Genomic DNA, 14,689 nt, shown 5'->3' with positions numbered 1-14,689 from the left:
GGGAGGCAATAGCAACACACCGTAAAATAAAGGAATTTGCAAACCGCCAGACGGCTTGTTGCATGGAGTTGCCAACTCCAGGCTGAGAAATTCCTGGAGATTCAGGGCCAGAGCCTGGGTGGGGCTTGGATTGGGGCAAGGGTTGCCAACCTCCAGGTGGTGGCTGGAGATCTGGGATTACAGCTGATCCAGGCTTTTTTGCAGAAAAAGCCCAACAGGAACTCATTTGCATATTAGGTCACAACACCCCGACATCACCATTGTTTCACATAGGGCCTTTTTTGTAGAAAAAGCCCAGCAGGAACTATTTGCATACTAGGCGACACCAAGCCATCTGGAACTGCATTCCTGTGCGTTCCTGCTCAAAAAAAGTCCTGCAGCTGATCTCCAGGAGACAGAGATAGGTTCACTTGGAGAAAATGGATGATTTGGGAGGTAGACTGGATGGCATTACACCTCACTGAAGTCCCTCCCTTCCCTCACACCCCACCCTCCTCAGACTCCACTATCAGATTAATACCTCAGACTCCACTGTCGAAATGTCCAGGCATTTCCCAACTTGCAGTGCTGGATTAAACCCTGTGGAGACCCCTAAGCAGTCAAAATCCTGGGGGGTTCCTTGCAAATTATCTCAAAGTCGGAGCACCAGCCCCACCACCCACAGCCCCCACTGCAGCCTGCAGGCACCTTCTCAAAAGCCGCTTTGACAAAGCTGTGGGGGAGAGGCAGAGAGAGGCACACTTGGTGATGACACCAGCAGCAGCCACACCGGACAAGTCAGGCAAAGAGTGGCTCAGTTGTTGGCTGCTCGTTCAGGCTGGGAGTGCTGCAAGCAGGGGGGAAATGGGGGGGAGAGCCGGTCCAGGGCCCCTAAAGGCATGGGGGCCCATAGGTCAGTGCCTACTTGGCCTAATTGTTCATCTGGCCCTGCCAACCTGGAGATGGCAACCCTATCTGGGGAGTGGGGTAAGGCTCAACATGGATATGATACCATTGAGTTCCCCGTCTGGAGCTGCCATTTTTTTATAGAGGGAAACTGATCTCTATAGTCTGGAAATCCGCTGTAATTCTGGGAGATCTCCAGTCTGTACCTGGAGGTTGGCAAGTCTACTTGAAAGATACTAACCAAGCAAAATAAGGTGACATGGTAGATTGGTCTTTACTGCTTCTGATCCCAGGAGAAAAGTTTATTTATATTATATTAAGATTTATACCCCGCCCTTCTCACCTAAGTGTCATGAATAATTCCCTGTAAATGGAAATCTAACACAACAGATGAAGGACTAGGATACACATTTTCTTATGGTGCTTTTTTTGGTTTTGCAAAGGAAGAATATTAAAGTACAACCCCCCTACCCTGGCAATTTGAAGTGGTACGACCCATTCTATCAGACCAATTTCACCTTTAATACTGGTTTAGCCCTGTCCCCAAACTGGCATTCTGCACTAGAATCATAGAATCAGATAGGGCAACTTTATGACTTGATTCTATGATTTTAGTGTAGAATGTCAGCTTGGGGACAGAGATAAACCAGGATTAAAGGTCTAGTGTGAAATTGGTCGCTTCATTTTGCTGCAAAATGATCTGTTAGAATTCTGAGAGGTTAGAATCGGCTGTACCAACTCACATGGGTCAGGGCAGAAGGTCACATGCTTAATTCTCCCTCTAAGGTTGCCAACTTCCAGGTGGGGCCCAGAGCCCTCCCCAAATTACAGCTTTCAGTTCCCCTAGGAGAAATGGCAGCTTTGAGGGTGGACTTTATAGCATCCCTTCCTCACTGAGACTCTGGGTTGCCAGCCTCCAGGTAATACCTGGAGATCTCCCGCTATTACAATTGATCTCCAGACAATCTAGGTCAGTTTCCTTGGAGAAAATGGCTGCTTTGGAGAGTGGACTCTATGGCATTATGGCATGCTGAGGTCCCTCCCTTCCTCAAACCCCACCTTCCCCAGGCCACACCCCCAAAATCTCCAGATATTTCTGATCCCAGAGCTGGATACCTACTGAAGGTAATCTAAGTAAGCTAATTGGTCTAATAGAATTGCCAGTTCTGGGTCTGGAAATACTTGCTAACTTGAGACTTGAAGCCCGGGGAATAGTCAGGGTGAGGTTTGGGGGAGGGGAGGGACCTCAGTGTGGTATAATGCCATAGAATTCTCCCTCCAAAGCAGGCATTTTCTCCAGAGAACTGATCTCTGTAACCTGGTGACCAATTGTAATTCCAGGAGATCTCCAGCTACCCCCTGGAGACTGGCAACCTAGGACTCACTCTACCTTGCCTAGCAGGAGCTCTCCAGGGTCTCAGGTGGAGATCTTTCACATCATCTCCCAGTGCTCCTTTTCACTGGAGAGTGAAGGGACACTCTGCATACAAGGCAGCTGCTGTTACATTGAGTCCCAGCCACACGATGGCACCTCCATTTGTGCCTCTGCACCCCGAGATGGGTAGCTATGTTAGTCTGTCTGGAGCAGAAGAAAAGAGTGAGAGTCCAGGAGCAACTTCAAGACTAATACCATTTGTGGCAAATCACTGCTCACTTCTTCAGATAGCAATGACTCACGGAAGCTCCTACCTGCCACAAATTTTGTTAGTCTTTAAGATGCTGCTGGACTCTTGCTCTTTGCTGAAGGGCAAAGTCATAAGAGGCTTGTAACCTTCCAGGGCATCTGGTTTCCAGTTCTAGGAGAACCACTGTCCTGATCCAACAGAGCCCTTCTTAAGCCCGCAAGACAGGTATCGCACCTAAACAACAATGTTTTCTTAATAATTATTTATTTGAAACATTTCTATGTTGCCTTTCCCCCCCAAGATAAGGATCCCAAGGCAGCAGTGCCCTTAATGTAAATAATTAGGATTGCCAGCTCTGGGTGAGGAAATACTTGGAGACTGGGGGGGAGGGAGGGTGGAGCCTGGGAAGGGAGGGGCTTGAGGAAGGGAGGGGCCTCGGCAGGGTTCTATGCCACAGAGCCCACCTTTCAAAGCAGCCATTTTCTCCAGGGGAATTGATATCTGCCACCTGGGGAATCAACAGTAATAGCGGCCAATCTCCAGGTGGCACCTGGATGTTGGCAAGACTACAAATCACTGTTTTTGGGAGAAATAGAATCTCTGTAGTCTAGAAATGAGCTGTAATTCTGGGGGATCCCCAGGTCCTACCTGGAGGTTGGCATCCCTGGCTTGTGTGTTGCTGCATTCATACGGCTTTTATGGATTCATTCATTTTACTGGCTTATTTTTTTTATTAAAAAAACCTTTTAATTTGTGCTTTGTCTTGCAATTGAGTTATGTAAACTTTAAAATATGTCTTTGCCGTCCTGGAGATATGGATCGATATAAATATTTTAGCAATTAAATTACAGCCCTCTGACATCCAGCCCCAAAGAATTTACAATCTCTATGTGAAGAGGGTGACAGAGAGAGCAGAGCTAGCAAGAAAGGGAGATCAGGGAATGTAGATACTTCTACTTTGGTTCCGGTTAAAGTGGAGGGGATGAAACAGTTAAGGGGAGCTCTAGGAAGAGATCTAAAGCAGGGAATCCTGTATGTGTTGAGGGAAGGAGTCTCAAGGCGGCTATCCTTGCCTGATTACCTCAGCGACACTCTTTACCCCATTTGCCCTCACTCTAGAAGCAGCTTCTCTGGAGGAAATGGCTGCTTTGGAAGGTAGATTTGATGGCAGGCAGGATACCTTGTGAAGGTCCCTCCTGAAACTCCGCCCTTCACAGGCTCCACCTCCAAACCTGCAGTAGTTTTCCCACCCAAAGTTGGCAACTATGAAGTTCTGCCATGATGGATGTTTTCAGAGGGATATCTTAGGGATGTCAGCCTCCAGGTGGGATCTAGGGATCCTCTGGAGTTACAGCTCATCTCCAGACTTACAGAGATCAGTTCCCCTGGAGCAAATGGCTGCTTTTGGAGGGTGGATACTATGGCATTGTACCCCACTGATTTCCCTGTCCTCCCCAGGCTCCATCTCCTGGAGTTTTCCAGCCTTGATCTGGCATCCTATCCCTCCAACCCCCACCAGGATCCGGGGGGACCTGGGAACCCTGCTAGAAATTGAACATTGCAGTAGACCATTGTATAGTAGGGTTGCCAATCCCCAGGTGGGGAAGGGGATCCCCCAGTTTGGAGGCCCTCCCTCTGCTTCAGGGTCATCAGAAAGCAGGGGGAGGGGGGAGATCTGCTTGGCACTCATTATTCCCTATGGAGACCGATTCCCATAGGCCCAGGAAATAATGAAGAATTGATATGCGGCTATCTGGGACTCTGAGGAGGCTGTTTCTTGAGGTTGGAGGCACCAAATTTGCAGCATAGTATACCATACCTCTCCTCAAAAGATGCTCTAAGTTTCAAAAAAACTTGGACTGCAGGGTCCAATTCTATGAGCCCCCAAAGATGATCCCCCTATCCTTCATTATTTCCAATGGAGGGAAGACTTTGAAAAGGTGTGTGGTCCCTTTAAATGTGAGGGCCAGAACTCCCTTTGGAGTTCAATTGTGCTTGACACAGCCTTGATCTTGGCTCCACACCCAAAGTCTCCTGGCTTCACCCCCAAAGTCTCCAGATATTTCTTGAATTGGACTTGACAATCCAATAGAAACTTGCCATCTTGGACTTTTAATATGTATGGAAACTTGCCATCTTGGACTTTTAATATGTATGGAAACTTGCCATCTTGGACTTTTAATATATATTTTATTTTAATATGGTATGTTTGTTGATTGTTAATGTTTTTAAACTGTTGTTAGCCGCCCTGAGCCTGTCAGGGGAGGGCGGGATATAAATCTGATAAAATAAATAAAACAAACATTGTATAGGTATGTTGATATGTCAGTTCCAGGGCTTTTTTTGTAGCAGGAACTCCTTTGCCTATTAGGCCACACCCCCTGATGTAGCCAATCCTCCAAGAGCTTACAGTAGACCCTGTATGAAGAGACCTGTAAGGTCTTGGAGCATTGGTTACATCCTGGGGGCATGGCCTGATATGCAAAGGAGTTCCTGTTACAAAAAAATAGTTCTGTACCTACTTAGAAACACAAATCAAAGGAAGCCTCATGGTGACATGTGTTTGTGGGGGTGGTGGGACTACCATGTGGAGGGGACTGGTCTGCATTATACCCTATGGAGACTGGTCTTCCAGGGTCTAATGAAGTGCCCAGCAGACATTTCCCCCATCCTTTTCTGATAACCCTGAAGCGGGGGAGGGCCTCCAAACCTGTGGATCGCCTGCCCCCAGCTGGGGATTGGCAACCCTACTCTGTCTTCCAAAGCAGTCATTTCCCAAGGAACTGATGGTGGCTGTCTGGAGATAATAGTGGGAGACAGAACTCTAGGCCCCACCTGGAGACTGGCAACCCAGGGCCTGCCCTGGGGAAAGGTGTGGTGAGGGGGAGGGGGGGTCTCTGAAGATCTCAATAACCCTTCTCCTTTCACCAGTGGAGGTCTCCCTCAGCTAGCTGGGACTGGTTTCTATCTCAGCGGCATTTTTTTTTCCAAAGTGGAGGCCCAAGGGGGAGAGAAAAGGGGGCTGGGAGCAGTCACAAGCCCTAAGCCGTGTGAACATGCACTGATACCAAAACCTACATCTGTTACCCTGCGCTAAAGGACGTGGGTGTCTGGCTGCTCAGGTCTCCGTGTGTGCTACAGCCAGAGAGCAGAGGAGCCAGAGAGCAGAGGAGCATAGCAAATTGGTTTGCTAACCGCTCCTCAGGAGTGGCAGCAGCTTGGCGAAGGAGGGTGGAGATGGACAGAGAGCAAATGTCTCATGTCTGCAGGCGAGAAGGTGTCATCCCTGTGAAACCGCTGGCAGCAGCTGAGCCAGGAATAGCTGAGGGCCCCCAGCGAGATCCCGGTCCTTATGTGGAGAAGTTTACAGAGGGAGGAAGTTGGTTTGCACCTGGCTTCCCTTCTAAGGTTGAGAGGGAAACAGGGTGTGGGTGTGGGGAGGGTGGGGGAATGAAATGAAGACGACATCTCCATCCATTCCTGGGTGATCAGCGCTTTGTGCACAAACTCAGTCTTTAAGTCCTCATGGGTCAGGAGCCCTGAGTTGAGCATGAAGCACTTGCCGGTCGGGGTACTGCCTCAGGGGAAGCTTGTCAAAGAGAAGCAAAGAGATTCACGGGTTTTCTCAGGGCTGGTCTCACATAATTCTAGATGGTTGTCTTCTTTCCTCTGCAGCTGACTGGGAGTTTTGGGAGATTTGACCAAGGGTCCATCCTGTTGTCATTGTGGCTGGCCAGCTGTTTCTGTGTAAATCCTCAAAAGGGAGTGCTGGGACCCCATTCCATGCTTTTTGCCTTCAGCAGCCGGTATTCAGAAGTATATTTGTCCTGTTCACAAGTTACAGGGGATGCATGTACAATCCCTGCACTCGATTTTTCTTTATACATGCATTAATTCCCATTTTGCGGTCAGGGCACGTACCAGCTATTTCATTTGCAAACTGAACATGTGTCGACTGTTTTTTACAAACGGATGTAGGCGTGGGATGTAAAGCAAGCAATAAACTGATCCAGAAAGGAGTTACTATGTTATGGGTAATAGCAACTGACAGATCCATGAATTCAGGCAAGTTCCCGTTTAAATTCCACTGAGCTAGTGATCATGGCCCTGTCTTGTGGCAATGAGTTTCTTAGGCATAAGCTCTGGGGTATTTTTAAGCAGGGCTGTTAACCTTCGGAGGATACCTGGGGAGCCCCTGCTATTACAATTGATCTCCACATGACTAAGATCAGCTCCCCTGGAGAAAATGGATGCTTGGAGGGTAGATTCTATGGCATTACACCCTGCTGAGGTCCCTCCCTTCCCCAAATTCGCCCTCCTCAGGTACCACCTGCACCTCCAAAATCTCGATGTCTTTCTCAACCTGAAGCTGGTAACACTATTTTTAAGGAAAACCAAAAGTGTTTCAGTAAGACCTGTGACATGTCTTGCATGTGTGTTTTGCACATTGCTCATGCAGTTGTAATTGGGTAGACTGTGTTCATTTAATTCAGAATAACTTTCAGAGCATTATTCTGATGAAACCTAGCTCTGCTGCATTTCTTTCATGCATTATGCTGTTATAGTTACTGATATGCAGGGGGTTTTTTTGTAGAAAAAGCCCAGCAGGAACTTATTTGCATATCAGGCCACACCCCTAACACTAAGCCGACTGGAGCTGTGTTCCTGTGCATTCCTGCTCAAAAAAAGCCCTGCTGATATATATATCAACCCAATATATATCAGAAAAGTCTCATACAAAAGTCTCATAGAAATAGAAATACAAATGAGTCAATTTTCTTCAAGCCGGAATGCCAAAAAAGGTGAGGAAAAAAACCTCTTTTGATGCCAAGATTATAGATGAAAAAGTCTTTCAGTGCAGCTGTTTCTTTTCAAGGTAGTCCTAAAGTCAAGATACTTCGTTGTATAAATTAATAGTATAAATGGCAAGTTGAAATATATGTCAGTAATATCTGGTTCTATTTAGGCTATGCGCCTTTAATTCTTTGACACCTGCAAGTAATTAAGTGTTTTAAAAGACTTTATGCTTCTGGTTTGGAAACTGACCATAATGAATGAATGCCATCTGTCCTGAATGAATTGTTTGAGAACTATTGATGTATGAGAGCCCCGTGGCGCAGAGTGGTAAGCTACCTTACCTCAGTCCAAGCTCTGCTCACGACCTGAGTTCGATCCTGGCAGAAGCTGGGTTCAGGTAGCCGGCTCAAGGTTGACTCAGCCTTCAATCCTTCCGAGGTCTGTAAAATGAGTACCCAGCTTGCTGGGGGCAAAGTGTAGATGACTGGGGAAGGCAATGGCAAACCATCCCATAAAAAAAAAAGTCTGCCAAGAAAATGTCATGATGTGACTCGTGACATCACCCCATGGGTTGGTAACGACTCGATGTACCTTTACCTTTTTATTGCTGGATAGACTTTTGTTAGTAAGCATGACCTTTCATTCTAGGGGACTGAATATAGTATCGTGTTATAGGACTGTCTTTTGAAGAATATTTTTATATTATTGAGGGTCCCAACTTTGATATAACATTCCAAGCGAAACAAGCAAGGAGTCAACAGCTTGCTAGACGGGGCTTTAAGTCTCCCAAGCCTTCCCTGAATGGGATACCAAAATCATATGAGTTCTTGACTTTAGGACTTGTTACTGATGTTGGTATAATCTCATTCGTTATATAGATTTGCGTTCCTGAGTGTTGGAGGTTGGCAACCCTACTGGCAACATAGCAGTGCACTTCGTAGTGTAATACCTATATAATCTGATTGTGATGCAGTGTGGTGCAATGGTTAGAGTGGTGGACTAGATTCTGGGAAACTGTGCCTCAAATTGCTACACTGCCAAGAAGCTTGTGGGATGACCTCACAACCTCAAAGGGTTGGTTATTGACGATTGTAATGCAGATGCACAGCTCTGAGCTCCTTGCATCAAGGGTGGGATGAAAGCATACAGGGCAGATATTATAGTCCAGGGGTGGCCAAACTGTGGCTTGGGAGCCACATGTGGCTCTTTCATATATATCGTGTGGCTCTCAAAGACCCTACTGCCCCATCGGCCAGTTTGGAGAAGACATTTCTCTCTTTAAATCACTTCTCCAAGCCAAGCCAGCCGGTGGCTGGGAGCATGCATTTAAAATTAAAATTGCTTTCTTTTCACCTTCCTCCCTCCCTCCCTGCATCCACCTTCCTTCCTTCCTTCCTGTCTTGTGGCTCTCAAATATCTGATGTTCATGTTTTGCGGCTCTCAAACATCTAATGTTTATTCTATGTGGCTCTGACATTAAGCAAGTTTGGCCACCCCTGTTATAGTCTAAGGCAGGGGTAGCCAACGGTAGCTCTCTAGATGTTTTTTTGCCTACAACTCCCATCAGCCCCAGCCAGCATGGCCAATGGCTAGGGCTGATGGGAGTTGTAAGCAAAAAACATCTGGAGAGCTACCGTTGGCCACCCTTGGTCAAAGGATTAGCTCCCAGTGTTAGAGACCAAGGATTTAGATGCTAGCGTGAGAACAGGTTCTGCTTATTTTTGTTGTTGTTTGTTTTACTGTCAAGTTGCAGCTAATTTATGGTAACTTGAAAGGGTTTTCAAGGCAACAAACAGGGGTGGTTCGCCTTTGCCTGCCTCTGCATAGCAACCTTGAACTTCTTTGGTGGTTTCCAATCGGAGTATTAACCAGGGCCAACCCTGCTTAGCTTCCTAAATGTGACAAGATCAAGCTAACCTGGATCTCCGGTTGTTATAGCCAACTAACTCCATGTCAGCTCAGTTTGCCAGATGGGGCTTATGATGCATCTCCAGTCCAGTGGCTGAAAAGGAGATGAAAGAAAGAGTCAACTTTAAGCCGACAGAAGATGTGTTATGGAGCCTCAGTGAATTATGGGATGCAAAAGGACAGTGCAAACTTAAACAGGAGTTTTTAAGCCAAGGCATAACACCTTTCTGTCCTGATGCTAGGGGCATTGGTAAAAAAAGACAGTCCCCTGTCCAAGCACCAGTCATTTCCGACTCTGGGGTGACATCACGTCACGTTTTCACGGCAGACTTTTTACGGGGTGGTTTGCTATTGCCTTCCCCAGTCATCTACATTTTGCCCCCCCCAGCAAGCTGGGTATTCATTTTACCGACCTCGGAAGGATGGAGTGCTGAGTCAGCCTTGAGCCGGCTACCTGAACTCAGCTTCCACCAGGATCGAACTCAGGTTGTGAGCAGATAGCTCGGACTGCAGTACTTCAGCTTTACCACTTTGCGCAATGGGGCTCTTAAGGGCATTGATTTTTGTGGTTCAGTTGCACAGTTGAGTCCGACTCTTTGCAACCCCATGGACAAAGTCATGCCAGGCCCTCTTGTCTTCCACCATCCTTTGAAGTCTGCTCAAATTCGTGTTTGTTACATCAGTAACGCTGTCCAGCCATCTCATCTTTTGCCATCCCCTTCTTCTTTTGCCTTCTGTCTTTCCCAGCATCAGGATCTTCTCCAGTGAGTGCTCCCTTCTCATTTGGTGGCCAAAGTATTTGAGCTTCAGCTTCAGCATCTGACCTTCCAAGGAACAGTCTGGGTTGATTTCCCTTTGGACTGATTGATTTGATCTTCTTGCAGTCCAAGGGACTCTCAAGATTCTTCTCCAGCACCACAGCTCAAAAGCATCTATTCTTCTGCGCTCGGCCTTCCATATGGTCCAGCTCTCACAGCCATACATTACTACTGGGAATACCATCGCTTTGACTATATGGACTTTTGTTGGCAGGGTGATGTCTCTACTTTTTATTATACTGCCCAGGTTTGCCATAGCTGTCTTCCCAAGGAGCAAATGTCTTTTAATTTCATGGCTACAGTCACCATCTGCAGTGACTCAGAAATGTGAAGTCTGCCACTGCTTCCGTGTCTTCCCCTTCTATTTGCCAAGGTGTGATGGGGCTGGATGCCATGATCTTAGCTTTTTGATGTTGAGTTTCAAGCCTACTTTTGTGCTCTCCTCTTTCGCCCTCAACAAGAGGTTCTTTAGGTCCTCCTCACTTTTTGCCATTAGAGTGTTGTCATCTGCATATCTGAGGTTGCTGATGTTTTCCCCCGGCAATCTTAATTCCGGCTTGTGCTTTATCCAGGCCAGCATTCCGCATGATGTAATCTGCATATAAATTAAATAAGCAGGGTGACAATATACATCCTTGTCGAACTCCTTTTCCAAAAGCAGCATCACCTTTCCCAGCCAGCCTCCTGAAGCTGCTTAGGGCCTTTCCTTTCCTGTCTGTCTGAAGGGCGACAATTCCAGTCCAGAGTCACATTAACTGTTTTTTTTCTACACATACCAAAGCAACAAGGGGATGGGAGGGGGGCAGAGGGAGGTTAGAATAAAGTAATGCAAATTTCTCAGAATCAGAAAAAACAATAAGCAAGCAAGCTTGAAAACAGAAAAAAAAACAAAAGGAGTAAAGATAAAATCAGTTATTGAACTGGAATGACACTTTAAAAAGAAAAATAAAGAAGAGGGATACGGAGGAAAGCCAAATTACAGATGACAACACTGGAAAAAGAGACTAAAATTTTTAAAATAAGAAGAGAAAAAAGGGAGTATATACAGTCATTAACAAAGATTTTTAAAAAGAAAAAGGAGGGCACAGGAAAAGTATGCAATGGCATAGCAAGTCACTGAACAAGAAAAGCAGTGGTGCGAAGAAGTCTTAAAGAGAGAAAGAAAATGTATAATCACAGACACAGGAATAGAACAAAGTTTGAGTCCAGTGGCACCTTTAAGACCAACAAAGTTTTATTATAAGTTTATTATAAGCTTTCGTGTGCACTGAAGTGTGCATGCACACATACCGAGAATAAAACTTTGCTGGTCTTAAAGGTGTCAGTGAGTGGACTCAAAACTTCGTCCTGCTGCCTTCGGACCAACGCGGCTCCCCACCTGGATCCCGACACAGAGGAAAGCAAAGGTCCCCTGTGCAAGCACCAGTCGTTTCCGACTCTGGGGTGACGTTGCTTTCACAACGTTTCAGCCGCAGACCTTTTACGGGGTGGTTTGCCATTGCCTTCCCCAGTCCTCTACACTCCCCCCCCCCCCCCCAGCAAGCTGGGTCCTCATTTTACCGACCTCGGAAGGATGGAAAGCTGAGTCAACCTCGAGCCGGCTACCTGAAAACCCAGCTTCCACCAGGGATCGAACTCAGGTCGTGAGCGGAGCTTAGGACTGCAGCTTTAACCCTCTGCGCCACGGGGCTCTTTTGATGGCTTTTCCCGGACACAGAAAAAGCCACCAAAAGGACAGAGAGCACCCACGCCCGCAGTAGGACTTAAACGGATTGCTCACTGTACCGGATTCCTCGTCTGATGAAGTGTGCTTAGAGAGCTCACGAAAGCTTACGTTCTAAATAAAACGAAGTTGGTCTTAAAGGTGCATCCTGACTCCTATTTTGTTCGACTTATACCATCGTAATTCCACGGCCTAGAGCGCTTTTCCAATGGCCAATCCGCTTTGTAACGGAAGTCCCATTTCCCCCCGTAAGTTTTTCATTGCGGTACTTCCGTTCCCGGATTGCCATCTTGCCGCCTGGGAAAGGAGAAGGGGAGTCGCTGTCGCCGTCATCATGTCCTTGCAGCTGCTGAGGAAGGGGCTGCGGCTGCCCAGCTTGGCCGCCCGCCCGGTCAGGAGCGTCGCCTCCAACCCTCCCAAGGACCCCATGGGGCCGCTGGTGAGACGCCGCCCGGAGAGTGGAGGGGATGGGAGAGTGTCTTAAGAGCTAGGAAGAGGCCTGGCGGGCATCGTGCTGTGTGGTCGGGGAGGACAAAAGAAGGCGTGGTGTAGTAGGTTAGGGCACTGGCAAGGTCTTGAGTTCAAATCCCCTCCTCCCCACCTTGGATCTCTTTGGGTGGTGACCTTGGGCCGTCCGCTGGCCTGCCTCGAGGGGTGGTTGGTGGAGGAGGGGCATGACTTTATGCCTCTCTGAGCGTCTTGCAAGGAGGGTGGGACAAAACTGTACTGATAAAAGGAGTAGGAGTCCAGTAGCTCTTTTCTACTGCTACAGACTACCCATTGTGATCTAGCTTCACAACGACGTGAAGTACAGGTTATTTGGGGTATAGTTTGGTGACCCATCTTCCAGTATTTGAAGGGGTGTATTATATAGGATGGTGCGGTGTTGTTTTCTGTGACCCCAGAAGGCCGCACCAGAAACAATGGGTTGAAATTATATCAAAAGAGTTTTTGGCTCAACATTAGGAAGAACTTCCTGACAGTTAGAGCAGTTCCTTAGTGTAGGGGTGGGGAACCCACTGCCAAGGGCCATATGGATATTTATAACATCATTCGCAGGCCATTAAAAAATGAGGAACTAAAAAAAACCAGTGCTCCGCCAAGGGAGAACGGTTCAGACCAGCAAAATTAATACAAATAATTGTTTTTCTATTTGAAGTCGTGGGGAGAGCCTAATCTGGCGCACACACACACACAACCGACCCACTGCCCTAGGCAAATGCATGGGTCCAGGTTTTTTTTATAGAAAAAGCCCAGGAGGAACTCAGTAGCATATTAGACCACATCCCCATAATATTAGCATATTAGGTCACACTCTCATTGGCATACTAGGCCGCACCATCTGGGATAATCAAGTGCAAACTGAACTGTGACGGTAACTTTTCCAGGCCCTGCAGCAATTCTGGCCGGCCAGCCAGGCCCAGGGAGGCTGCCGCACAGTACATCTGGGCCCTGTGATCCCTGCCTGGCCCTGGGGAGGCTGCTGCACAGCGCAGCTGGGCCTCTGGATCCTCACTGGCCAGCCAGGCCCCAGAGAGGCTGCCACATGGCTCGGTTCGGCCCAGCAATCCCCGAGGGCCACACCAAGTGACCTCAAGGGCCACCTACGGACCTCAGGACGAAGGTTCCGCACCCCTGCGTTAGTGGAACAGGCTTCCTTGGGAGGTGATAGGCTCTCCTTCCTTGGAGGCTTTTAAACAGAGGCTAGATGACCATCTGACAGCAATGCTGATTCTGTGAACCTAGGCGGACCATGAGAAGGAGAGTGGGGGGAAGGGTTGCATCAGTGCTTAGTTCTCGTAGCCCTTTCTTACACGCCCAGGGAAATGCTGTTCACCACTTTGGGGTCAGGAAGCAGTTTTTCTCCAGTCCAGTTTTGCCAAGGATCCTAGAGATCTTTTTTTTTGCCATCTTCCGGCCATGGAACAGGTATCTCTGGGTGTGGGAGGGCGTGTATTTGTGAGTTTCCTGCATTGTGTAGGGGGTTGGACTAGATGACCCTGGAGGTCCCTTCCAGTTCTAGGATTTTATGAATGGAGTGGGGACTACCTATGGGCCTCTCTGCTTCTGAGAGTTGAGTTCAAAGACAAACCCATGCATTGTATTATCGCGCTTCAGCAGATGTGTTAAGTTTCAAGTTGGTGCTGACCTTTGCCTTTGGAGGGGGCTGTGGCAGAATATAACCTAGTGGTTACCTCAGTCAGTTGTGAAGGCTAAGGCAGAGCTCCCCATTTTGAGCCTGCAGGTACCACTGGAATTCTGATACAGCATGGTGGACACAGCCTCAAAATAGCTGCTACAGGAGAGGAACCCAGCTACCAAATGGCTTCCCCCAATTTACCTTCAGTCGCACAGTGAATATTTCTGTGTTGCAGTGCCAGCTGCTGCCAAAGCAACCCCCTGGCTGCAGCCACTTTCTAAGCGTGCTTGGTGGCTAGCACAAAAGGTGCCAGTGGGCACCATGTTGGGGGACCTCTGGGTTAAGGGGTGGAAATAAGGTATTAAGGGAACAGGCAACTTGTGGGTGTAAAAGAGGAGCTGGGGCCAGTATTTATTTTATTTTTATTTCTTTTGTAACTTGCTTTTCTCACTGAGACTTATGGCAGACCTGGGTTTTTTTGGCCACTGTGTGACACAGAGTGTTGGACTGCATGGGCCATTGGCCTGATCCAACATGGCTTCTCTTATGTTCTTAGATTGCAGAATATAGGGAATAGTTCAATCAGGCATGATATAATTATTTATTTGATTTTAATTTACCCCTCCCTACAGGTAGGCTCAGGGCAGGTAAAACCAAAATTAAAAACGACCAGAGCAGCATTATGAGAACAAATTACATAAATTAACCAAAATAAGAATTAAAATTAACAAAGTTAAAAAAAAATTCAAGATGGCGAGTGTAAAATGTGTTATCCTTATACAGCCCCTCAGCT

The 14,689-nt window shown here is 47.4% G+C and overlaps 1 protein-coding gene across 1 annotated transcript in view; it reads right to left on the bottom strand.

Annotated features, from left to right (window-relative positions):
• MACROD1 (mono-ADP ribosylhydrolase 1) overlaps positions 1-14,689 on the bottom strand; it is a 710,025-nt gene that overhangs the window by 77,579 nt on the left and 617,757 nt on the right. The window lies entirely within an intron of this gene.

This window comes from Heteronotia binoei, chromosome 1 (genome assembly GCF_032191835.1).
Source record: "Heteronotia binoei isolate CCM8104 ecotype False Entrance Well chromosome 1, APGP_CSIRO_Hbin_v1, whole genome shotgun sequence".
Classification (NCBI taxonomy): domain Eukaryota; kingdom Metazoa; phylum Chordata; class Lepidosauria; order Squamata; family Gekkonidae; genus Heteronotia; species Heteronotia binoei.
This window is presented reverse-complemented; position numbering and strand designations above follow the sequence as displayed.